The sequence below is a fragment of the Carcharhinus amblyrhynchos genome, chromosome 32 (genome assembly GCF_965287045.1).
Source record: "Carcharhinus amblyrhynchos chromosome 32, sCarAmb.v2.hapA, whole genome shotgun sequence".
NCBI classification, from domain to species: domain Eukaryota; kingdom Metazoa; phylum Chordata; class Chondrichthyes; order Carcharhiniformes; family Carcharhinidae; genus Carcharhinus; species Carcharhinus amblyrhynchos.
Genome location: NC_137355.1, coordinates 16,533,310 through 16,557,246, shown reverse-complemented (window position 1 = coordinate 16,557,246; position 23,937 = coordinate 16,533,310). Strand labels below are relative to the sequence as shown.

At 41.8% G+C, this 23,937-nt stretch overlaps 1 protein-coding gene across 2 annotated transcripts in view; it reads right to left on the bottom strand.

Moving 5' to 3' along the window:
* The window catches only part of LOC145360628 (tyrosine-protein kinase CSK), a 159,591-nt gene that overhangs the window by 124,172 nt on the left and 11,482 nt on the right, over positions 1-23,937 (bottom strand). Inside the window, exon 1 of one of the 2 annotated variants that reach the window (XM_080215978.1) lies at positions 14,560-14,688. The exons of the other annotated variant lie outside the window; for it this stretch is intronic. The gene's annotated coding sequence lies outside the window, so the exon portion shown is untranslated. Of the gene's footprint in view, positions 1-14,559; positions 14,689-23,937 lie in introns of those variants that run through there. 2 annotated transcript variants of the gene reach the window in all.

Genomic DNA, 23,937 nt, shown 5'->3' with positions numbered 1-23,937 from the left:
CTGGTAAAAAAAAGACCTACCATTCTGCCAGTGGAAAAGGGATCAAAATATCAAAGCACAAAAAGGTGCTACCTGCAATGTGCCCCAAAAAATGTACAACTGAAGGCAACAGGAAGTGCTGGAAAAACTCAAGTGGCAAGGATTTTCCAGTCCAACCTCTACCAGGATCTTCCAGACCTGCCAACGGTCAATTAACTATTGGCTAGCACAGCAGGGCCAGAAAATCTCAGCCAGAAGGTCGGGCAACATTTGCAGAGAAAGAAACACAAGTCTCCACTACAATTTAAATTTAATATTTTGAGATGGACATTTCATTGATTAGTTGTTCATACACCTCTGGAAGCCAACAGCTAAGAAATCTTCTTCTGCTCCTGCCAGTAGTGCAGCTGGCTCAGAGTTTGAGGATGATGATAGAAAGTGAAAAGCGTGTGGTTCTCAGTTTGGATTTTGCGTTCAAAGGAAATTGGAGATTAGGATTTAGGTAGCTCCTCTTTTAGAATGTGCCCAAGATACTACCAGGAAATCCAAGGGGATGGTGAACTGTCTTCCTAAACTGCTGCATCCCATGAAGTGTATGTTCACTAATAGTGCTGTGGGGAGTCCATCATTTTGACCCTGGGACAGAGAAAGAATGGTAATATATTTCCAAGTAAAGATGATGAGTGCCTTGGAGGGAAACCTCCAGGCGGGGATGTTTCCAGATATCTGCTGCTCTTGTCATTCAAGGTGACAAGTGTCACAGGTTTGGAAGGTGCTACCTAAGAAATCTTGGTGAATTCTTGCAGTGCACTTTGTAGATGGTACACATGGCTACTGCTGTTCATCGCTGGTGGAGGGATTGAATGCTTGTGGAAGGGGTAGCGATCAAGTAAGCTACTTTGTCCTTGATGGTGCTCAGCTTCTTGAATGTTGTTGGAGCTGCATACATCCAGGCAAATGGAGAGTATTCCGTTACACTCCTGACTCATGCCTTGTACTTGGTGGTCAGGCTTTGGGGAGTTACTAGCTGCAGATTTCCTAGCCTTTAACCTGCTCTTGTAGCCACAGTATTTATATGGCTCATCCAGTTCAGTTTCTGGTCAATGGTAACCCCCAGTAAGCTGACAGTGGTGCCTTGATGCCATACTCATTCAAATGCTGCATTGATGTCAAGGACAGTCACTTTTACCTCACCTCTGGCAATCAGCTAATTTGTCCATGTTTGAACCAAAGTCAGGAATTGAGTGACCTTGGCAGAACCCAACAATAACTTGCTCAAGGATGCTTAGTTTAAGTGCCACTTGATGACATCTTCCAGTTACTTTACTGATATAATGCATTATGATGATACAATTATCGTAACAATAAAGATTATGCTGATTAAAATTATTTGAATGTTTATGTCCAGCCCATTATACAATTTCCATATCCTGATGCTACGCTCCTAACAAGATGTTTCCCCATCCTCTCTAAGGGATAAACACTACCCAAGATATCCCTCTCTCCCTCAAAATAGTGCCATTGAATCTTTTATATCCTCCTGAGAGGAGGAAAGTGGCCGCAGGTTAATCAACCAAAATACACCAGGCCCAACAGTGCAGCTCCCTCTGTGCTGCACTGAAGCATCAGTCTCAATTTGTTTGTGCTCGAGTTTAATGGAATACTGGGGGGAAAAAAAGCATGAAGACTTCCACTCAGATCAAAGCATCGAATTACTCAAAGGCGTTGCAAGAACTGAAAGCTGAAATAAACTCTATTCTTTAGAAGGTTGTTAACTAAGCTTAGTTACAGGAAGCCTATAATAAATCAGTCAGCTTTCTCCAAATTGGCATTTGGAGGATGGTATAGTCGTTTCTCGATGATAAATATAAACACCATCTTAATTGCCTAGCTGCACTTAGCACACTTCAAACAATTCTGATATATTGCAAGTTACAAAGGACAAAACCATGCAGAAATAGAAAGGAGTCAAACAACAGATGACAGGAAATGTAAAACCTAATAACCCATTTATGCTGCCTTCTCCCAAACACTTTCTACCAATCATTTGTAGTACAGAAACCATGCCAAAATTTAGTGCATTGACTTGCCTTCTGAGTATTAAGCAGCATACTTTAATTCATTCGTTCATGATGTGCAGGCGCCACTGGCTGGAACAGCGCTCATTCCCCATCTGGGTTAAAAACAAATTACTGCTAAAATGCTGAAACCAAAAGAGAAAATGCTGGAAAATCTCAGCAGGTCTGGCAGCATCTAAAAGGAGAGGAAAAAGAGCTGATGTTTCAAGCCCAGATGACAGCAAATGTAAATGTGACAAAGGGTCATCTAGACTCGAAACATCAGATATTTTCTCTCCTTACAGATGCTGCCAGACCTGCTGAGATTTTCCAGCATTTTCTCTTTTGCCCATCCCTGAAGCCATTGAGAGTCAACCACATTGCTGTGGATCTGGAGACACATGTAGGCCAGACCAGGTAAGGACGACAGATACCCTTCCCTAAAGGGCATCAGTGAACCAGATGGGTTTTTACGACAATCGGCATTAAAAGTTTAATGATGCCCAAATCTCCCACTGCATCCCCAATATTATTCAGCAGCACACCAACACTCGAAAACAAGAAACTTGTCCAATAAACAGCAGCACACTCAGTCTATCTATAAAAGACGACGACAGATAAGCTGTGGCTGCTGAATGGCTCATTTACAATTCCATTGAAAGGCTATTCACAGGAAAGGCACAAAAAACCTTTGGTCAAAGACACTAGCTCTTCTGACTAAGCGACAGGGAACACAGCTGAAGAAAGACATTTATCCTTCAAACACCAAGTTTCTAAAGGACTCTTTCCAAAACATTAACACAAAATAATGATCATAAACAAAATATTTCAACATACAGGATTTTGATTTGAAAAGGCAACAGAACCTTCGCAGATTTTGAAAACGATTTCATAGATCTACTTATTGATAGTGTGGGATTACATCAGCAATCTACTACCATAGATTAAAAATCACACTAAACAATGAAAATAAGCTAACTCATTTGGAGTAGAAAAAATTTTAGTACAATACTTGTCATTATTTTCTGAAATAAAAACTTTAAAATGGCCCCAAGTCAAAAGAGATTTTGCAGTTATTTGAGAATTTGAGTTTCATAATGTTGCCACAGATGAGTAAATATTATGGAAAAAAGAACAAATAACCCTCATTTAGGGATTATTACTCTCAAAGGGTGGCACAGTGGTTAGCACTGCTGCCTCAGTGCCAGGGACCTGGGTTCAATTGTTGGCTTGGGTCACTGTCTATGTGGTGTTTGCATGTTCTCCCCGTGTCTGCGTGGGTTTCCTCTGGTTTCTTCCAACAATCTGAAAGACGTACTGATTGGGTGCATTGACCCAACAGGCACCAGAGTCTGTGACTAAGAGAATTTCATAGTAACTTCATTGCAGCGTGAATGTCAGTCTTTCTTGCGACAGAATAAACTTTTAAAATTTGTTAATAATACCACTACTGGAAGATTACCTGAATTGGTCATTCTACTAAAATAGAATAAATATCCATCATTAATAGGAACCAAAATGTGCTTATGGAACCACATACACATGGATAATTAGGCAATTTCTGATGTTTTAAAAAATTATCTTTAAATGGTAGGCATCCAGTGAGATGGTGTTTGACTGCTTTTCAATGGGTCAAGTGAAATTTCAAATGTATTCTCAGAGATTTTAGTAAATATACAGGCCTCAGAACACAAACTAGTACACAATGTTAGAAAGTTATAGCACTAAATACCACTGAAGAGAGTGACATTCTTCTTATTTCACTATGCCACCGGTCCATTCAGAATTTCAGACCTATTAGTTTAAATTTGCATGACGAGAGTGAAAGGGAGATTGTGAATAGCAGAACAGCCAAATGGCCCATTTGTGCTGTCGACCTGATGATGAATTAACGTATACTGACATCTTCAAAATCAAGAGTTTCTTTTCATCTTGCTGATCTCATCCAAGGCAGGAGTGGGACATCTCTAAGCTAGCTTGTGGGAAAGAAAATAAGATTTAACCAACATTCTCCTATTGTAGTGCCTGCAATAACTTCTTTTGGAAGATGTACATGCATGGTTCAATCAGTAGTATAGTGAAATAATAAGAATGTCAGTCGAGTGGCATTTAGTTCGAGAACTTTCTAATATTGTGAACTAGTTTCTCAGAGACCTGCACAACATTAGAAATGCACTTGTGATTTCACTGCTGATCTATTAGTGCATCAAAATTCAATCTTTAGGGCAGTCATGAACAATGCACAAGAGAACCTCTACAGCCCAGGATGGTGACCAGATCGGAGACCATTTGTGAAACCAAAGATGATAGTCAGGACCCCATGGAAGCCCCAGCAGAGTGTTGATGTGGGAATTGCCCTGGATGTTTGAATACCTGAAAGGCAATTCTTCTGCTCCCAAGACTCTCGAAACAAATCTCAGACTCAATTAGAGCCAGTGACAGCGTCAGACACAGAGGTTCCAACTCTGATCTGAGGTTTTGGGCCAAAGTCCCCTTATATGGCTATGCATCATATTTTGTTTAAGCACTTTGAGTCATTTATTAAGTTAAAGACACTACACCAATGTAAGTTGCTGTCATGAAACGTCACGAAGGCGTTTCTACCCTAAGCAAAGTGAAAGAAACACAAAACATAATGACAACAGGATGTATATAATTAATTTGAGGAAGTTCATTAGTTGAAAGCCAATTTACTGCAGTAACTTGAGCTACAAAAGCAAAACTAATTAACCAAAATCATGGATTCAAAGTGCCCGTAGTAACCTCTGTGGAAAGTGTACGTGCTTGGTTAAACCAGAAGATTGCTGTTAGTCTGACAAAATTCAATCTTTAGGACATGCATGAACAACGTATGTGGAGCACAGCAGAACCTTACAATCCACATCGGTGGGCCAGATCACAACAGTGCTTTTTGCCCGATTCTTCGAAAACAGCATTTTCCCACTTAGCATACAAGTGATGGCTGAAAACAATTTAAATTTAAACATAAGGCTTGCTTTCATCAGTCACGGCATAGGTAAAAAATGGAGCGGCACGCTGGCACAGTGGTTGGCACTGGTACTTCACACAGCTCCAGGGACCTGGATTCGATTCCCAGCTTGGGTGACTGTGTGGAGCTTGCACGCTCCCCAGTGGCTGCGTGTGTTTTTTCTCCGGGTGCTGCAATTTCCTCCCACAGTCCAAAGATATGCAGATTTGGTTGATTGACCATGCTAAATTGCCCCTAAGTGTCACGGGATGTGTACATTAGAGGGATTCGCAGGTTAAACATGTGGGGTTTCAGGCATAGGGCCTGGGTAGGATTGTTGTCGGTACAGACTCGATGGGCCAAATGGCCTGCACTATTGGGTTTCTATGTAACAGGGAGGTTATGTTGGAGCTGTACAAAACTTTAAAGGCCACAGCTGGAGTACTGTATGCCGTTCTGGGTGTATCATTATCGGAATAATGTGATTGCATTGGAAAGGGTGTAGAGGAGATTCACCAGATGTTGCCTGGGATAGGCTGAGGTTTTCTTTAAAGCAAATGAGGCTGAGGGGGCAATCTGATTGAGGTGTATTAGATTATGAGGGGTATGGGCAGGGTGGGTAGGAAACAGCTGTTCCCTTTCATTCAAGGATCAATAACAAGGGGGGCATAATTTTAAGGTGAGGGGCAGGTGGTTTAGAGGGGTTTTTCCCCCTGCCAGAGGGTGGTGGGAGTCTGGAATGTGCCAACTGGGAGGGTAGTGGAGGCCATAAGTCTCTCAACCTTTCAAAGGTACCTGAATGAACACTTGAAACTTCATAACATTCAAAGCTATGGGCCAAATGCTGAAATTGGGATTAGTGTAGATTTAGTGCAGTTTTGTTGGCGCAGACTTGATGGGCCAAAGGACCTTCTCGGTATTGTATGACTCAATACAATTAAGATGCTTTAATTTTACTCACTTGGACACAACAATGTTGAAACCAAATTAATATGCAAGTCATAGCCTAATCTTTTCAAAAGGTAAATTAGAACGAAAATAGAGAATTAAAAGTGGAGTCGCCTCCGTAAGCCAAAGTATAATTGTTACCAAACAATACTTACACAGCCGACAAAAGTAAACAGCAATAATGCAAAATTAATCAACTTAATTCAGTTAATGGGTTTAACTGACTTGAAAAATTTGATCCGACTACAAAAATTGACTTCAGATTTCAGCAGGCACAAAGCACACTGGGAACCTCAAGGGTAAATCTAAGTAATCTTATCCAGTAATTGGGCCAAATTCTGTTGAAAACCAATCTTTCCACTTAGACACACATTGTGCAATACGTTCAAACTGGACGCTATCTAACAGTTGGGGAAACACCCTTCTATAAATACTTCCAGATAATCTGTTCAGATTCATTCCGTAAGAACCTTAGAAATAGCAGCCCCTCAAATCCACCATTCAAAATCATAGCTGACACATCTCGACTACACATTTCCAGTGTCCTCATATCCTTTAAGTCATTTTGCATCCAAAAGTCTGATCTTTGACTTGAACATACTCAACTGTAACTTAATTGCAGTGCAGTGTTAATGTTGCTGTGAAAATCCCCTGGTCGCCATACTGGTGCCTGTTCGGGTACTGAGGGAGAATTTACATAAGAACATAAGAAATAGGAGCAGGAGTAGGCCATCTAGCCCTTCGAGCCTGCCCCGCCATTGCCCCTAACCAACACATTTTTCTGTGAGAGAAGAAACAGGAGCACCTGAAGAAAATCCACGCTGACGTGGAGAGAACGTGCAGACTCCGCACAGTGACCCAAGCTGAGAATCAAACCCGAGTCCCTGGTGCTGTGAGACAACAGTGCTAAACGTGCCACACCATCCACAGCTTCTAAAAACCATTGTGCAAAGAAGCTTCCCATCATCTCAGTTCTAGATGCACGGAGTTTCAACAAGACCAGAAAATCACATGATTTGGGTTGGTTAATTACTTTTGCTGTTAAGCATAAACTACCGCAGTAAGTTGGCTTCCCAATTTGTATAACGCTTTCTCAAAATGAGTGTATGATTAAATAACATTAAAACGTGAAACAGCAATATCAAGATAGATCTGGAATTCTCAACCAAAAAACAGAAAAGGCAAAGCCATAAGAACATTGACCTATATGCCCAAAACAGCATGTCAGTCAACTTACAGCACCATAGAGCGCATTCTTTCTAGTTGTACCACAGCTTGGTATGGCTCCTGCTCTGCCCAAGACCACAAGCAACTGCAAACGTCATCAATGTAACCCAATCCATCACGCAAACCAGCCTTCCATCCATTGACTCTGTCTACACTTCCCATTGCCTCAGCAAAGTAGCCTGCATAATTAAGGACCCCACGCACCCCGGATATTCTCTCTTCCACCTTGTTCTGTTGGGAATAAGTTACAAAAGTCTGAGGTTGCATGTCAACCAACTCAAGAACAGCTTCTTCCCTGCTGCCATCAGACTTTTGAATGGACCTACCTTGCATTAAGTTGATCTTTCTCTACACCCTAGCTGTGATTGTAACACTACATTCTGCTCTCTCACGTTTCCTTCTCCATGAATGATATGCTTTCACTGTGTACCAATACATGTGATAATAATAAACCAAATCAAAAAAAATTGTCCAATCAACAGCACAATTTAATTTAAAACAATAGATATGCAAAATGGGTCAAGTCGGCGATTCAGCCCTTCACATCTGCTGCACCATTCAATAAGATTATGGCTGATCTGTTTTGAATTCCACATTGCCATCTACCCTCAATAACCTTCATTCTCTTGCCCAAAAATAATACACCTACCAATGCCTTAAAAAAATTTAAAGTTTATTTATTAGTGTCACAAGAAAGGCTTACATTAACACTGCAATAAAGTTACTGTGAAATTCCTCTAGTCGCCACACTCTGGTGCCTGTTCAGGTCAATGCATCTAACCTAAAAATATTCAGTGACCCTGCCTCTATCACCTTCTGAGGTAGACATTTTCAAAGTCACACAGCATCCGAGAAAGCAATTCATACCTGTCCCAAAAGGGCAACACCATAATTTTAGAACAATGCCCCCAGCTCTGGACTCACCACCAGACTCTGCCATGTCCATCTTGTCAAGACATTCAAGTCCTTGCACAGTTTTATTACATCAGCCTCACTTTTTTAAACTTCAGCAAAAACAAGCCTAGTCTCAAGACAACTCACTAAGTTCAGATATCCACCTAGTAAACTTCCTCTGAGTAGCCTCCAACGTATTTCCATTCTTCCTGAAATAAGGAGATCAAAACTGCAGATGGTATTCAAGATGTGGTCTCACCAATGCCCTATATAATTGAAGCGTAACATCCATACTTCAAATTCCTCTGATTAAAGGGTAGCATTCCATTTACCTTCTTAATTACTTGCCGTACCAGCATATTAACCTTTTGTGACTCATACACTGGAACATGTGATTGCTCTGCACCTCAGAATAATGCAGTCATTCTCCATTTAATACATTGTTTGCATTCTTCCTGCCAAAGTAAAGTTCTTCACATTTTCCCACATTATACTCCATCTGTCAGATTTTTGCAAACATTCAACCTATACATATCTGCCTGCAAGTCCTAATGTCCTCTTCACAACATAAATGTAGGTGGAAAAGTGTCACCTATAAATTTAACTACCATGCCTTCGCTCCCTTCATCTAAGTCATCGAAATAACTTGTTAGAAAGTTGAGGCCTCAGCAGATACCCTGTCGGACGTCACTCATATTCTGCCAATCAGAAAACGAACCATTTATTCACATTCTTTTCTATCAGCTAACCAGAATTTTACTTAACCAATGTTCTATCCATGCTAAAATGTTACCCCCTATACCATTACCTTTTATTTTCTGTAATACCCTTTGATGTGGCACCTTATAAATGCCTTCTGGAAATCTAAATACAGTACTTTTGCAGGCTCCCCTTTATCCACAGTGCATGTTAAGCCCAATAAAATTGCTTAAGTATGATTTCCCTTTCACAAACCCACATCAACTCTTCCCAATGACCTCCAGTTCTTCTTTTTTTTTTAAAGTGTTCAGCTAGGACCTCCTTAATGATCGAATCTAGCATCCATCTTCTCCACAACGGATGTCACGCTAACTGGCGCAGAGTTTCTTCCCTCACTTCTTAAAGGCGAGTTATATTTGCTACTTTCCAGTCTGATGGAACCTTTCGACAATGTTGAATTTTGGAAAATGAACACCAATACTACCTCATTTGCCATCTCCTACACGACCTGAGATGAAGTCCAACAAGGCTTGGAGGCTTGTCATCTCAACTCCATCAGTTTTCACAATGATTGTAATTTCACCAATTTCCTCTCTCCCTTCCACCTCCTGATTTGCTATTACTGGAATATTTTTGGTGTCGTCCATCATGAAGAAATATTTATTCATTTCATCTGCCATTTCCTTATTAATTCATCACTGTCACTCTCTGGAGGCCCACTACCCACTTTACTTACTCTTTTTCTCTTTAAATGTGCTTGCTATCCATTTTTACACTTCTAGCTAAGTTCCTCTAAATTTCTTTCTCCTTATTAACCTTTTATTCATCTGCTAGACTTTATATTCTGACCAATCATCTGACCCCTACTCAATGTACAACGATACATGTTTTTGATGATTTTCTCAATTTCTTCAGCTAACCATGTACAGTGGCTCCTCCCTTAGAATAAGTTAATTCCCTCTATAAAAAAATCTGAGCATTCAGAAATATCCCCTTTAGTGTCTGCCACTGCTTTTCCATTGATCTATCCTCTTGCCGAGTATCCCAGTTCATTTCAGCTTACTCAGCTTGTATGCCCACATTGTTGCCTTAAAGTTAAACAGAAGTTTTAGATCAATTCTTCTCCCTTTCAATTAGGATGTAAAATTCAGTCATATTGTGGTCTCTACTACCCAGAGGTGCCTTTAGCCTGAAGTCATTAATTTTGTCACGTTACACAATGCCAAATATAATGTAACTAGCTATCTGATAATTTCTTGCTGGGCCAAATGGTGCCTCCTGCACTGTAGGGATGTTATGGACCTCAAATGCATTCTACAAACTCATCCAGGTTACTGCCAATCTGATTTTTCTAATTTATATGTAGATTAACGTCATCCATGATTATTGCCACCCCTTTATATTTCTTCTTGTATACACTGTCCTACACAAAGGTTGCTCTAAAGGGGACTGCTGACCACAAATTTCTTTCTCCTACTGTTCCTCATCTCCACTCAAATGGATTCTACGTTCTGATCTCCAGAACCAAGGTTCTCTCTAACTGCTGCACTGTCATCCTTGATTAACAGTGCTACCCCTCCGCCTTTACAGTTTCCAATTCTTCTTTGTTATATACCCCTCAATACTCAATCCTGCAGCTGTATTTCCATAATGGCTATCAGATCAATGTGAGCTATCAATTCATTTACTTTGTTACGAATGCCAAGCATATTTAGATATAGAGCCCTAATATTTTAATATCTAGTCTTAACTGTTGAAGCATTCTTAGGTTTTTTTCCCTCTATTCCTCTCTGCCATTCCTTGACCCTTATTTACCATGGTGCTATTTTGCTCTCCTGCCTGGACTCTACCCCTTGATTTGCTACGACTATTCAAGCTTGATCCCTCACCTCCCTTGTTCAGTTTAAAGCCCCTCTGTTTCTCCAGCTTACTAGAACACTGGTCCCAGCAAGATTCAAGTGTACACCATCCCATCAGTCTGGTCCCCACTTTCCCTATTACTGATAGAATCCCTATAGTGCACTAAGTGGCCATTCGGCCCATCGAAACTACACCGACAAAACCACCCAGCTCCTATCCCTGTAATCCCATTTATCCTGCTAATCCCCCAACTCTAAGGGGCAACTTACAATGACCAATCAATCTAACCTGCGCATCTTTGGACTGTAGGACAAAACCACATAGACAAGGGCAGAACATGCAAACCACACAGATAAACAGTCACCTGACACTGGAATTGAACCCAGGCCCCTGGCACTGTGAGGCAGCAGTGCTCATCATTGTGCCATGCCACCCAATGCCGCCCAAATGCAGTTCTCCCACACCAATCTTTAAGCCACACATTCATTTCTCTAATCTTACTCACCCTTTGCCAATTTGCCCGTGGTTTAGATAATCTAGTAATCCGAAGTTTTGCAATCCTGCTTAATTTGATGCCCTGCTTTTCATACTGACTATGCAAAACCTTTTCATCCTGCTACATGGACCACAACTAGATCCTCCCACTCTCCAGCGCTGCCTTGAACCCTGGCACCAGGCAAGCAACACAGCTGTCTTGGTGCTCACTGTTTGCTACAGAGAACACTATCAATCCCCCTCGCCACATAGTCCACTAATACCACGACATTGCTTTTTGCTTTGCACACCTGAATGGCTTCCTGTACCAGAGTGCTATGACCAATCAGCTCACCCAATTTGCAGTCCCCTCTCATCTAAATAAGCTGAAAAACCCTCAATGAATGCTGGACAACTGCTGAGGCCAAAACTCCTGCCTTCTGGACCCCCTACATACCTCAATTGCAGTCACACCATCCTGTCCCTCACTATCTTGCAAATCAGAAGACCCTATCTGAATGGGGTGAGACTGCCTCCTGGTAAAAGCGTCCACGTAACTTTCTCTCACTGATGTTTTGCAGAACTGTAGCTCCCCACGCTGCAGAAACGCACTGCAGACATGTTTGCCCTGGATCACACTGTTACTCAAGCATTCTAAATGCTATAGCCAGGATGCACACCTGTTCTGTCATCCGTGTGTTTTAATTTGCCACTTAATGATTTATATTCAATGACTATACTCTAGGCATTCTAATCTTACCACAAATTCCTATACTATCTTAGGTCCATAAAATCCCTACAGTGCAGGAAGCACCATTTGGCCCAGCAAGTCATCACCAATGCACCCAAAGAGCATCTTACCAAGGTCCACAACCCAGCCCTATCTCTGAACATTTAGTATGGCCAATCCACCTAACCCACACATCTTTGAATACTAAGGGTAATTTACCATAGTCAATTCATCTAATCTGCACAACTTTGGATAGAATCACAGAATCCGACAGTGCAGAAGGAGGCCATTCGGCCCTTCAGCCTGCACAGCTAACAATCCCACCCAGGCCCTATACCCATGCATTTACCCTAACTATTTCCCCGACACTAAGGAGCAATTTAGGATGGCCAATTCACCCAACTTGCACATCTTTGGACGGTGGGAGGAAACCTACGTGGACACGGGGAGAACATACAAACTCCACATAGACATGCCCCGAGGCTGGAGCCGAACCCAGGTCCCTGGCACCGACAGGCAGCAGTGTAATTACTGCACCATCATGTCTGCAGTTTGGGGAGCTTTGGCTCAGAAGCCAAGCTTCAGCTTTTGCAGAACATCAGAGCAGGAAAGTTATCTGAATGCATTCAGGGTCATGAGACTGTTCACAGCAATTATGAACTGTGTAGATTAAAAGCCCGGGTGCATCTGGTTTAACAAGGGCATTTCCAGCAAGTGTGAGTTTAAAGCAGAATGATTTTTTCAGTTCTGTGATTTGTGTTTCCAACTTCTCAGAGAACCTTATAGGGAAGCATAGAATCACTGACTGCAACTTCTGAATTTCCACAGTTAACTGCACATGAGCAGACACCATAAACCAGAGATTTAATGATGGCAAGCGCTGATAATTTCGCCATCATTACTACAGCAAAATCCGGGCAATGGAATCAACTCCAAAATAGAAATCTATTTTTACAAGAGGAAATATATTGCCTTGGCAGCAATATAGCTCTGCAATCCTAGTTCATTCACAGACCAGGCACAGCCATATTAAGTTTATTTATTAGTGTCACAAGTAGACTTTTATTAACACTGCATGAAGTTACTGTGAAAATCCCTTAGTCAGCACACTCCAGCGCTTGTTTGGGATCACAGAGGGAGAATTTAGCATAGCCAGTGTTCCAAATCAGCACATCTTTTGGGCTGTAGGAGGAAACCGGAGGACCCGGAGAAAACACACACAGACACGGAGAGAACGTGCAGACTCTGCATTGACAGTGATCAAAGCCAAGAATCGAACCCAGGTCCCCAGTGATGAGAAGGAGCACGCTAACCACTGTGCCACCCATTTTACAGTTTGTAAAGTCTAGTTATTGGCATCACAATTAGGTTTACATTAACACTGCAGCGAAGTTCCTGTGAAAATCCCCAAGTCGCCACATTCCGGCACCTGTTCAGATACACAGAGAGAGAATTTAGCACGGCCAATGCACCTAACCAGCGCATCTCTTGGACTGTGGGAAGAAACTGGAGTACCCGGAGGAAATCCACAGAGACACGGGGAGAACGTGCAAACTCCACACAGACAGTGACCCAAGCCGGGAATCGAACACGGTCCCCTGGTGCTGTGAGGCAACAGTGCTGTGAGGCAACAGGGCACAGCCTCAAGATAAAGGGGAGGCGGTTTAGAACGGAGTTGAGGAGGAACTTCTTCACTCAAAGGGTGGTGAATCTCTGGAATTCTCTGCCCGTTGAAGTGGTGGAGGCTGCCTCGCTAAATATTTTTAAGAAGCGGGTTGATGGGTTCTTGATAAGAGAGGGGATTAAGGGTTATGGGGAGAGGGCGGGAAAGTGGAACTGAGCCACAACAGATCAGCCATGATCTTATTGAATGGCGGGGCAGGCTCGACGGCCTACTCCTGCTCCTATTTCTTATGTTCTTATGTTCTTATGTTCTAACCACAGTGCTGTCATCTTTATACCAAAGTGCAAAATTCTTTCCTTCAAAAAGAAACTAATTTTTCACTCAATTTACTCAAAAAGACAAAAATGTGCGAATAATTATTTAATAAATTTTAACAGGTGAAAACTAGATAAACATTAAAAGTTACAAGCCCCAAAATCAGAGAAAATTTTTAAGAGCAGGGCCAAGAAAATCAGTATGACTACCATTTTCAGTTGCAACATTTAAATTGGTTTCAGAACGCTCAGCTCAAAATTTCCCCAGCCCAAACTTTTCTCTTAAATTTCAACCAAGAAACTGCTTACCCTTGAGGGAGACAGTGTCAAGACATATAGCAAGGCAATAACATTTGCTGAAGGATGGCAGGTTCGAATCAGTAAATTTTTAAATTTGCTGGTGCTAAAACTTAGGTTGTTTATTGTATGTATATCTAACTTTTGTGTTTTTAAAATAGAACTAAATTTGGCTTTAACGTCAAGAGATTGATAGATATCACTACAGCCTGTAGATTGAGTTTATTGAAGTGTTGATAAGTGTGGAAGATCTATCAAATAATTCAACCCTCTAATTACCGTGCACTGGTTAAAACATTATGTAGGTCAGGCGTATGCTGCAAAGCATTCTCGGGCTGACTTGCAAATAATTTACAGAGTGCACAAGAAAGAATTGCACAAAATACATTTCATATCTACCTCCACTACTTAACGCAATTGGAGATGCAACTAAACACCAATAGTTTAACTTTTTCCTTAAACAAGAGCTGATATTTTTGAACTCTTACCAGTTCCTAAGGCCAACTCACTGAAGGTCTTGCACATTTTCAGAGATGATTGAACAGGAACGGAGAACGTTAGAGGAACTTGCACTTCCCCAGCTTAAAAGCAGGATAACCAGTTTCCATGTCTACCACAGCCCTGGGCCGGAACTGCTAAACAGTTAAACTCAAAAAATTGTTGACCAGGATTCAAGTACACAAATACACACTGGGAACCAAATATTATTCTGGTCCATGCATAGAATTCCAAACAACCGAATCACTTCCTATTCACTCCCTTGATATACATACTTGATGAAACAGAAGGGATAATCACACTGCCTGCACATTTTCTACACAGATTCTACTTCCCAGTGCATCACATGTTATCAAACCAAAAGCCTAATTTCACTGGGATAAAAGCACATACTGTTGCACACTTTCAAGCTTTTTCTGCAAATACAAGTTCCTTAACTCTTTTCCAATTTTAAAATCACGCTAATCACCTTTCTACTGTTCCATCCAGCCAACCCAGACTGTGGTAAAAAGCAAATTATATTTTACAACGCAAATCGGATTAAGAAATGATTGGCACTGGCACTCACACTGAATTTTTATCAGCAAGGTTGTTTCTATAACATGGAATGTATTCCAGAGGCAGCTGGATATAGCATTTGGGGTGAATGGGATCAAAGGTTATGGGGAGAAAGCAGGATTAGGCTACCGAGTTGGACGATCAGCCATGATCGTGATGAATGGCGCGGCAGGCTCAAAGGAGGAGACCATTTGGCCCTATCTTCTACAGTTCTATACCTTTATCATAATAAAAAGATGCAAGGGGCAAGGTTTAATGTACGAGGCAAGTTTTTTTTTCCCCCCTCACACAGAGGGTGGTGGGTGCCTGGAACTTGCTGCCAGGGTTGGGAGAGGAAGCAGGTACGATAGTGACTTTTAAGGGGCATCTTGACAAATATACGAATAGGATGATAATAGAGGGGTACAGTCCCGGAAGGGGAGGGAGTTTTAGTTCAGTCAGGCAGCATGGTCGGTGCAGGCTTGGAAGGCCAAATGGCCTGTTCCTATGCTGTAATTTTCTTTCTTCTTTGTTTGTTTGTTAGAATGCCTTAAGGCACCTTACAAACATCAAAATTTGACACCAAACCATAAAGGAAGATAGTTGCACAAGTGACCAAAGTATTTTAAAAGGGTGTCAAGGAAGAAGGAAAGGTAGAGAGGTTCTGAAGCATAGGGAAATTCCAGAGCTTAGGGCCTTGGCAGCTGAAGGCACGGCCAAAGGTGGAGCAATTAAAATCAGGAATGCTTAAAAGATCAGAATTGATAAAAGTGCAGAGATCTCAGAGGGCTGTAATACCCGGGGAGATTAGGGAGGAAGAGGGTTTGAAAACAATGATCAATAATTTTATTTAAGTTAAGGCACTGCTTAACTGGGAGACAATCTAGATCATTGAATACAGGGGAGGTGGGTGAATAGGGCTTGGGTGCCAGTTAGGACACAGGCAGCAGAGATTTGATTCAGTATCTGAGCATTCGACTTAGCCAGTTAAAATGTTTGGTTTAAGTGCTAATAATTTAGCCTGCATAGCCACTCTGCTGCCAGCCCTTTTCAGCCCATGGAAATCACGAGCTTGGCTGGCCAACACGTATGAAAGTTACCCACTCAAAACAAAATTAAAACCTGCCAGACAAAGAGAACCAGCTCCCTTGTTTCAAGACTCTCTCACCAGCCATCCTCCTTGCGTTGCACTGCAGCACAGGCCTGCATTTCACAGCTCCCACAGGACAGCTAACAAAGGAGTCAAACAGAGAGAGAGACATCTGGACACTAATAGTTCATAGTGCGTGGCAGATGTAAATGTGGTCCAGGAAAATTAGGTCCACAGAAGGGGTCTTTGATTGATCAATACAGGGACTCAGCTCAAATGAAATGATGGGAGTTGAAGGGACAGAAGCAACTACTGTACATCCTTTCACACTTGCAGGATACTGCAGATTCTTCGCACGAGGTCTTCTGCAAGTAGTTTGCATAACTCCAATTTTAGGAAGTTTCGACCAAGAATGGTAGCAGGGCACTTTAACTCGGGGTTTCAAGTCTACAGATAACAATAGACAGGAAAGTGATCACTGTCGCTCACAGCACAAGTACAATTCTTGCTAAACCAAAACTATCAACGTTATTTAAATTATAAGATTGTACTGTAATGTTGAAGGTGGTCCAGTGTGATTCTACCACTCTGGGTTGCAGCAAAATCTTGGATTACAACCATGAAATTTAAATAGCTACCTCCTGGTGTAAATAAACAATTGTAAATGATAATTCAAACAAATTAAAATGGCAGCAATTTTAAACAGGCTATACGCAGCCGTGTTACAAACAACTTCAAGATACACTGCACTCTCAACTCTCAATTGAAGAGAGTCATTAGTTTAATTTAATAAAACCATTATACATGATTCAAAAGAATGAAACATGGCAATAAGCTAGCACAAATGACCCTGGAAGAAAGCAACATTCAGCTTGGCTCTTAGAGCCTTTAGACTGAACAGCCCAAGTATGATAATCAGATTTTGCTTCAATTTTTATGGACTATTTTCTGAATCCTAAATCAAGAACTCATAGTGCAAAACAAACTGTTTAAAGTGTGCATTGCAAGTACTTTACAACTTAATTGCACAAAGGGAAACTGCACACACATATTTCATGTCAAATGGGAAGCTCATCACTTTAAGCACCAATAACTTTCCCCATCCTCTTCCTTTACGCTTCGCACCACACAACTCCAGCAGGAGCAGAGAAATTACATCTTTTGCCAAAATCAAGGCAACGTACTGGCATGCTAGTGAACTGTGTCGCATCATATCCTGCTCCTGAATCAAAAAATTCCTACTCTAGTGCTTTCCCATCAGGAATCACTCGATAGCTCATGGAAGTGCAAATCTGGCTGTTTACCCTCTACAGCCCAGAAAACAATGCTGTGCCATCTGGCTTAACATTTCCCTTCAATATACAGTAAATGCAAACTAACTCATGTTACAGCTAGAGTAACATATTCTCATTCCCAGCCCTAAAAATCATAACTGCTGCACCATACAATATAGAAGACTGGCGTAGAAAGGCTATAATTTGTCAGAGGTTGAGATAACGTCAGGAACCTAGATTAAATTGCAGCCTCGTGAATCACTCTGAACCACCTTCAACATTACACTACAATTTCAATAAAAAATTTAAATAACGTTGATAGTTTAATAGTGAAGAAATTACACTGAACACTAACAGGCTATTGGAATGTCATTACTGCAGTCAAATCCTGAGATTCCTAGGAGCAGACAAGATTAAACTAACCCAGGAACACTTCATAACTTATATCCTAAAGATGAGAATCAGAGCGAATTTCAGTTTACAATACTATAAAACATGATTACATGCCAACTATTGAAATGCAAGATGCATTCGTAGTACTGTTGGCGATTTGATTTTGTTAGTGATTAGCACAACAGACAACGATCATCAGTATGCTTGCTGTAATGCACAGTGTCTGCAAATAATTATTCCCTTTTCTGGCTCTTGGTCAATGAGACATAATTCTTTTTTTAAAGCAATGTCAGGCTAGGAGATTATACTGACAATCAGACCTTCAAGCATAATTAAGGAAATAATGGTGGCTATTATCGAGACACCATGAGTTTACTTATCTTTGCTTCAATGTGTAACCCTGGAGATAAACTTAAATGTTGTAAAATAACTTTTAAAATTATGCTTAAATGTCTGCAGTCGGTGATACATCTTAAAAACAGAAGCCCAAGTAGTATTCAGAAATCCACTGAGTCCTGTATTAAAGCCTCCTCCAGAGGTCCCCAGTTTCATAGATCCCAATCTTCAGCTAATTTGATTCACTTCACGGGATATCAAGAAACGGTTGAAGGTACTGGAAACTGCAAAAGTTATAGGCCCTGACAATACTCCAGTAATACTCCTGAAGAGTATAATTACTCGTGTTCCAGAACTTGCCATGCCCCTAGCCAAGCCATTCCAGTACAGCCACAACACAGGCATCTGTCTGACAATATGGAGAATTGTCCAGGTATGTCCTGTACACAAGAAACAGACTATTCCAACCTGGCCAATTACAGCCGATCAGTCTACCTTTGATCAACAATAAAATAACGGAAGTGCTATCAAGCAGCACTTATTCAGTAATACCCTGTTCATGCTCACTTAGTTTGGGATCTGCCAGGGAAACTCATTAGAGCCTTAGCTCAAACACAGACAAAAGAGTCTGAACTTCAGATGCCAGGTGAGAGACACTGCTCTTGATAGAGACACCCTAGCAAAACTGGAGTCAAAGGGAATCGGGCATAAATTCTCTGTTAGTTGAAGTCATACCTAGCACAAAGGAAGATGGTTGTGGTGACCAAAGGTCAACCATCTCAGCTCCAGAACATCGCTGCAGGAGTTCGTCAGCGTATTTCCTAGGCCCAGCCATCTTCAGCCACTTCAATGACCTCCTTTCCATCATAGGGTCATAGAGGGGGTGTTTCCAGATAACTACAATGTTCAACACCATTCTCAGATACAGAAACTGCTCATGTCAAAATGCAACAAGACCTGGACAATATCCAGGCTTGGTCTGACATGTAGCAAGTAACATTTGTGCCGCGTAAGTGCCAGGCAACGGAAATCAACGAGGGGGGATCTAATCACCACTCCTTGACATTCCATGGTATTATCGTTACTGAATCCCCCACTATCAGCAACTACAGTCTGGGGGTTACCATCAACCAGAAACTGAACTAGCATACAAATACTGTTGTTACCAGAGCAGGACACAGGCTAAGAATTCTGCAGCAAGTAACTCACGTCCTGGCTTCCCAAAGCCTAACCATCACCTAACTGGGGAGTAGGTACAGAAGAGATGTCAGGGGTAAGTTTTTCACTCAGAGGGTGGTGGGTGCGTGGAATCAGCTGCCGTTGGTGGTGGTGGAGGCAAATTCGAAAGGGTCTTTTAGGAGACTTCTGGATGAGTACATGGGACTTAATAGGATTGAAGGTTATAGGTAAGCCTAGTAGGTAGAGTTATGATCGGCACAACTTGTGGGCCGAAGGGCCTGTTTGAGCTGTAGTTTTTCTATGTCCTATCAGACACAAGTCAGGAGTTTAATGGAATATTCTCCACTTGCCTGGATGAGAGCAGCTCCAACAACATTCAGGAAGCTCCACACCGTCCAGGTCAAAGCAGCTCACTTGATGATACCCTTTCACTCCCTCCACCACCGATGAACGATGGGAGCCATTTACCAGCTACAAGGTGCACTGCAGGATCTCACCAAGCTTCCTTTGGAAATACCTTCTAAACTCAAGACCACTGCCATCTGGAAGGCAAGGGTAGCAGATAACTGGGAAAACCACCCCATGGAGGTTTCCCTCAGTTACTCACTATCCCGACTTGGATACAGAGAGTCAGAGGTTTACAGCATGGAAACAGGCCCTGCGACCCAACTTGTCTATGCTACCCTTTTTTAAACCTCAAAGCTAATCCCAACTGCCTGCATTTGGCCCACATCCCTCCATACCCATCTTACCCACGTAACTGTCTAAATGCTTTTTAAAAGACAAAATTATACCCGCCTCTACTACCACCTATAGCAGCTCTTTCCAGACACTCACCACACACTGAAAAAAATTGCCCCTCTGGACACTTTTGTATGTCTCCTCTCTCACCTTAAACCCAAGCCCTCTAGTTTTAGACTCTGCTATATTGGGGACATAGTCAATGTCTAGATAATCAATCTAACCAATCTATGCCTCTCATTATTTTATAAACCTGTATAAGGTCACCCCTCAGCCTCCTACGCTCCAGAGAAAAAAGTCCCAGTCTATCCAACCTCTCCTTATAACCTAAACCATCAAGTACCAGTACCATCCTAGTAAATCTTTTCTGCACTCTTTCTAGTTTAATAATATTTTACAATAGGGTGTCCAGAACTGTACACAGTATTCCAAGTGTGACTTTACCAATGTCTTATACAACTTCAACAAGACATCCCTACTCCTGCATTCAACGTTCTGACCAATGAAATCAAGCATGCTGAATGCCTTCTTCACCACTGTCCACCTGTGACTTCAATTTCAAGGGGCTATGAACACGTACCTCTAAATCTCTGTTCTATAACTCTCCCCAACACCCTACCACTAACTAAGTCCTGCCCTGGATCAAAGTCAGAGAAGAAGCTGTTCTTGAGTCAGTTGGTATGTGTTTTCAGGCTTTTGTATCACCATTACTTCACATGTTGCTGGGTCAAAATCCTAAAACCCTGACCTTAACAGTACTGTGGGTGTACTTACACCTCATGGGCTTCAGCAGCTCACCACCTTGAGGGGAACTGTCCTAGCTACAAGCTGCATCACACCTTAGTATGGCTCCTGCTCTGACCAAAACCGCAAGAAACCATAAAGAGTTGTGAACATAGCTCAGTCCATCATGCAAACTAACCTCCCATTCATTGATTCCTTTCACACTCCCCACTGCCTCGGAAAAGCAGCCAGCACAGTCAAGGACCCCACACATCCCAGACATACTCTTCTCGTTGGGGAAAAGATACAAAAGCCTGAAAACACATACCAACTAACTCAGGAACAGCTTCTTCTCTTCTGTCAGACTTTTGAATGGACCTTCCTTAAGTTGATATTTCTCTGCACCCTAGCGATGACTATAACACTACATTCTGCACCCTCTCCTTTCCTCCTCCCCATGTACTCTAGGAACAGTTTGTCTGTATAGTGTGCAGTAAACAATACTTTTCACTGTATCCCAATACACGTGACAATAAATCAACTCAAAAGCAACACCCAAGTTGTAAATGAGTTAAACAAAAATTACCAAATTCTAACACTTTACAATAGTTTCCTTAGCATATCACTAACAGGTTTCATAGATGTTCCCTAATAGGCTTATAAGACTAACACATCTTATAAATCATTATAGCTACCTACCTGCATGCCAGTGTGTTACACTATATTGGAATACTGTGCTGTTTGAACTCAAGTTGCCTGTGTCATGTCTTTTCATTATGTCAATTATTCAGTCATTTAGCCTGCCCTTGGTTCTACACTGCTAGATTTAACAACAGATTGGCATCCTGTGCCCCACTGCGTCAGGGTGCCACTGCGTCAGACTTAAAATTAGAAGCGATAAACGTCCAAAGTCAATGTAATTTCTGGGAAATATCACAAGTAGTGAGTCTGAATCACAAAACCAGTTGTTGCCTCACCAATCCCCTCAAAGATCTTGTTCAATAAACTCTTCCCCTCCATCCCACGAGTTTTCCCCAATCCATATTATATTGAGAACAAACTTGCAAAAGAAGAATTAATTAGCCTGAAGCATTGGCTGAACCACAGATCAGCATTATATAAAGGATCACAAGAAAAGTCACTTCCTGCACGGAAAAATTATATGCTATGCATCACCTTTGGTCTGAGGGACAGACATTTGCAAGCAACGCATGACTCACGCACGAAGGATCCAGTTTCCACATCTCTATACAGGTGTTTATCACATAATTACCCTGTGCATTAATATGTCAAAACAAAGCCTTAAATATTTTAAAATTCAGTGTATAAAACATATAATTGCCAAAATTAGTTATTGCAACATGTACAAAGCTAAACTGTGAAGTAATTCTCATTTGCAGAATACATAGCTTCAGGAATTTGCACATCTTCCCTGCGTTTGCATGGGCTTGAGTGCTTCAGTTTCCTCCCACACTCCAAAGATGTGCAGGTTAGATGGATTAGCTATGCTATATTGGCCCTTAATGTCAGGGGGATTAGCAGGGTAAATGCGTGGGGTTATGATGGTACCTGGGTGGGACTGTCATGGGTGCAGGCTTGGTGGGCCAAATGGCTTCCTTCTGCACTGTAGTGATTCTATGATCCCAAGATGATGCAAGAACAGCCATGTTATGGGTCTTCAGAAAATTCCAAAATATGTCATACAAAATTAATGACTTTTGAAGATAAGCAAACATTGCAATTAATTTATACACAGCACAAACAGCAAAAGAGTGAAGTCTGATGACGAGGTCAATTTGTCTGTCATGTTAAATGAGAAATGAATGTTGCGCAGGTCACTTGGAGAACTCTGCTGCAACTACTCAAATGGCGCCCTAGAATCTTTTTACAGCCAAGTGCAGAAAAATTGGGTCACAACTCAGAATCCCTACAGTACAGGAGGCGGCTATTTGGCTCATCAAGCCCACACCAACAACAATCCCACCAGACCCTATACATAAGAACATAACAAACAGGAGCAGGAGTAGGCCATCTAGCCCTTCGAGCCTGTCCCACCATTCAATAAGATCATGGCTGATCTGAAGTGGATCAGTTCCACTTTCCCACTTTCTCCCCATAACCCTTAATTCCCCTGTCTATCAGAAACCTATCTACCCGTGACTTAAATATATTTAGCGAGGTAGCCTCCACTTCAACAGGCAGAGAATTCCTGAGATTCACCACCCTTTGAGTGAAGAAGTTCCTCAACTCCGATCTAAACTGCACCCCCCCGCCTCTTATCTTGAGGCTGTGTCCTCTAGTCCTGCTATCCTTTCTAAGCAGAAAGATTCCATTCCATTGGCTAAGCAGCTGATTCCATTCACTCAGAGGGTGGTGAGTGAATGGAATCGGCTGCTGTCAGTGGTGGTGGAGGCGAACTCACTGGGGTCTTTTAAAAGACTTCTGGATGAGTATATGGGATTTAGTGGGATTGGGGGTTACAGATAGGTCTATGGATTGGTAGGTGTTGATGTGATCGGCGCAACTCGTGGGTCGAAGGGCCTGTTTGTGCTGTAGTGTTCTATGTTCTATGAATCTCTCTACCTCTACCCTATCCATCCCCTTCATTATCTTATACGTCTCTATAAGATCCCCTGTCATCCTTCTAAACTCCAACGAGTACAGACCCAGTTTATTTAATCTCTCTTCATAGGTCAACCCCCTCATCTCCGGTATCAGCCTAGTGAACCTCCTCTGCACTCCCTCCAAGGCCAATATATCCTTCCGCAACTGTGGCGACCAAAATTGCACACGACTCCAGCTGCAGCCTCACCAGTACTCTGTACAGTTGCAGCAAGACCTCCCTGCTTTTACTTACTTTTACTATACCCGTAACCCCGCGTATTTACTAATTCCCCTGATACCAAGGGGTAATTTAGCATGAGCAATCAACCGAACCTGCATATCATTGGGCTGAGGGAGAAAATAAAAGGCAGCCCTGTATTAAGTGCAAACCTGGTTTATGTATTTAATCCTAAATTTCTATTTCATGCCACATTTCAGATTACTGCACATTTTAAATTTATGTCACAACCAGTCAAGAGAGTTCCCAGCAG